Consider the following 3907-nt stretch of genomic DNA (forward strand, 5'->3'; position numbering starts at 1 on the left):
TCGGCAGCCTCCAGCCCTGTCATGCCAATAAAGCTTCTTTTTTTGTTGCAGAATTTGGAGAGATAGAGACAGGAGATGAGGTTTAAAAATGTGTGTGCCCGTGTGCCCGTGTGTGTGTGCCCGTGTGTGTGTGTGTCTGTGTGTGTGTCTGTGTGTGTGTGTGTGTGTGTGTGTGTGTGTGTGTGTGTGTGTGTGTGTGTGTGTGTGTGTGTGTGTGTGCCAGTGTGCGTGTGCCAGTGTGTGTGTGTGTGCGTGCGTGCGTGCGTTGCGTGCGTGCGTGCGTGCGTGCGTGCGTGCGTGCGTGCGTGCGTGCGTGCGTGCGTGCGTGCGTGCGTGCGTGCGTGCGTGCGTGCGTGCGTGCGTGCGTGCGTGCGTGCGTGTGTGCGTGTGTGTGAGGGTAGGTATAGGGGGAGAGGATGAGGATGAGGAGAATAGAGGGAGGTAAGGAACAGAAGGGGAGAGCGGGAGATAATAAAACCACCTGCAGTACAAATAGTTTTCACACACGCTACAGTAAGAACAGAGACATACTGTAACCATGCCTGCTACTAGTAGTAGTATAAACAATGTCCCTTACAGTGTCACAGTCATACCACTACTACCACTACTACTACTACTATACTACTACACCTACTACTACAACTACATACTGCTTCTGCTACTACTGTACATACTGCTACTACTATTATTTTATGCTGCCTCAGGAACAGAAGGTCCCAGATTTGATTCCAGGCCCTGGCTATGTGTCGAGGTGTCCATGAGTAAGATACTTAACCCATTAAGACCGGGAACGCGTCTGTGTGTGATTTTCAGATTTCTTTGCCTATTCAAAAATAGCAGATATACAAGCTCAAAGCGCGGCGCCGAGTGCCACGCTATGAGCTTGTAGATCCGCTATTTTTGATGTGTGCAAATCTTTCAATATATTCTACAAACTGTTTTTTGAAAAAAACATATGTTGCTATATCAGTGGTGCCTCAACTTTTCCATGTCAAGGACCCCCAAAATGATATGTATTTGGCCGCGGACCCCCATCTTAAAATACGTTGTTCCAGGGACCCCCAGAAGCACAGATCGGAGTAAAAAAACGTTCTCTTTAAAGCATATATATGTTCAAAGATTTGCACAAATGTTCCACATTTTTCAAAAATAGCAGATCTACAAGCTCATTGAATAGCCAAAGAAATCTAAAATGACACAGATGCGTTCCCGGTCTTAAAGGGTTAACCTCCTCCTACTACTACTACTACTGCTGCACGTTATGGTAAAAAAAACTAAAAAGAAGGTTACTAGAGCGCCAATCACGCAACCATTTATAATAAGACAGCATGGTCTCAGACTAACTTTAGATCCTTTTTTAGCTTGTGAAAGCTTGTGAAAATTTTGTACAGTATTTCTTTCATATTATTCATGGTTTCGATTGTAATGAATGATGTACAACTGTATGCTCTGTTTTTTGTGTTACTTCTCTTTTATGTCGGGGACAAAGGATAAAAATGAGCGTCTAAGTCCTATGTATTTACAGTGCATTTTAAATAGCCTAGTATTCATTAATAGCCTGCGTATTGTCCCATCAAAATAAACGAATAAATGAAATGAAATGCTACTAATACTATTTTATGCCTGGGTCCTGTCCTGGCGATGTGTCAAGGTGTGTATGAGCAAAATACTTAACCCCCCCCCCCACACACACACACACACACACACACACACACACACACACACAGCACTCAACAGAACCATCTCAGGCAGCCATCAAATGGGTGAAGCTAGTATTAAAGGACGACTTCACCCCTTTTCAACCTATCTTCATATAATAGGTCCTCCTCACTAATGCTCATGATAAAATGATAAAAAGAAATCTACTTGGTCTGTGTCTCATAGGAGGGCTGTGGACAGTCCAGAAACCTGTCTACCAGTGACATCATCGCTAGGCAGGATTTTTTTTCCCAAAAAGATTACAATTTTTTAATTCAGATTTTTATTAAGGCGAGAACAGTGGGATCTATTATTGCATTGCAACTTTCCAGGAATACAAAGCCTGCAGTTTCTATTAGCTTGGATTCCCCATCGATGATGTCACTGGTAGATGGGTTTCTGAACTGTCTACAGCCCTCCTCTGAGACACAGACTGATTAGGAAAAAATTGTACCATTATATCATGAGCATTAGTGAGGACCTATTATGAAGATAGGTTGAAAAGGGGTGAAGTCGTCACTGCCACTGACGTAAAAAACGTAATTTGTCCCGTTTACCAATCCTGCCACTGACGTAAAAAACGTAATTTAAATATTTTAGTTTTTTTTTTCAAATTTGACCCAAAGACCAAGGAGATATGATTGTTTAAAGATCTACACTCCCATCCACTTCCTTGTTAACTTAAAACTTAAAAATTCTGTATCTCGGCTCCTGCGTACTTTTTTTTTTTCAATGAAAAATCTCTGGCAGTGGGCAAACGCGGCCAGCAATAATTGTGGCAGTGAATGAGTTAACTTACTACTAATACCGTTACTACTATTAGTACTACTACTTCTACCGATACACTACTACAGTAATACTTCTACTGTATTTCTGTCTCATCCCATTCATTCCGGGAACGCATCTCTATCATTTTAGACTTCTTTGGCTATTCAAAAATAGCAGATATACAAGCTCATAGTGCCACGCTATGAGCTTGTAGATCTGCTATTTTTGAAAAATCGTGAAAATGTGTGCAAATCTTTGAATGCACATTTTTTTTAAAGCGAACATTTGCAACTCAAATCTTTGCTTCTGTGGGGGGGGGGGTCCCTGGAACAAAAAAACATTTCAAATGTTCGCTTTAAACATTTGCAAAGATTCACGTTTCTTTAAAAAAAAATTGAATAGCCAAAGAAATCTAAAATGACAGCGATGCGTTCCCGGACTGAATGGGTTAAACAAACAGTGTCAATCACCCCGCTTTCACTCGCTGGTGTTGGTGGAGCTGAAGCACAAAGCTTTGCAGTGGAAGTCATGTGCGTAAAGCGTGTTTTACAACATTGCAATCAACAAAGTAATTACAAATGTACTCGTTCGTTGTTCGTTTGCCATTACTGTAATTGCAGTGTAACTTACCCAGCAACTTAAAGGCAAATTGAGCCGGGGGTATCAATTACGTATTACCTCAAATGCACTGGTTCTCAAAGTGGGGTCCGGGGACCCCCAGGGGTCCTTGGGGGGGGTCCCCAGCAACACAATCGTTTTAACCACTTTAACCATATTTTATACTTTGGCTATTCAAAAATAGCAGATATACAAGCTCATAGCGCAGCACCGAGTGCTGCGCTATGACATGAAAAGGTTTGAGAGCCACTGCTCAGATGAATTGGTTTTGTTTTTGTGATGTCAAATGAGTCAAAGTACCTGCTGCTTGGAGCGACCTGATTGGTTAGGGCACGTACCACATGGTCTCTAATGCCTGGCAGCGAATCCCGAGTTCGATTCCTTGCTGACCGGACCACTTTTTTGCATGTTTACTCCCCCTCTGTCCCTCCAAGTTTCCTGTCTCTCTCTCTCTACTATACAGTATAACTAAAGACTCAGAAAATACCAACAAACAACTTTTAAAAGTACCTGCCAGCTCCTTATTTTCACATGCAATATACACAGTACACAGTTAATAATAACATCCACAGATCATAAGCATAAGTTGCATAATTGTCTCATATGTCCAAAACTGTTACTTGGTAGATCTGCTATTTTTGATGCTTTAGTGTGACGCTGTAGTATGATCAAGTAGGGCGTCAATTTACAAAAAAAAACACACAAAGTTAAAATATGGAGAAAATAGGGTTTTGCCCGACTGCAACGATGTACAGTAAAGAACAAAACTACTATAGGTCACGATGATGCATAATGCTAATGTGTGTAGTATGATGGGGGTTAT

This window comes from Gymnoscopelus braueri (assembly GCF_963280865.1).
Source record: "Gymnoscopelus braueri genome assembly, chromosome: 15".
Taxonomy (NCBI): Eukaryota; Metazoa; Chordata; class Actinopteri; order Myctophiformes; family Myctophidae; genus Gymnoscopelus; species Gymnoscopelus braueri.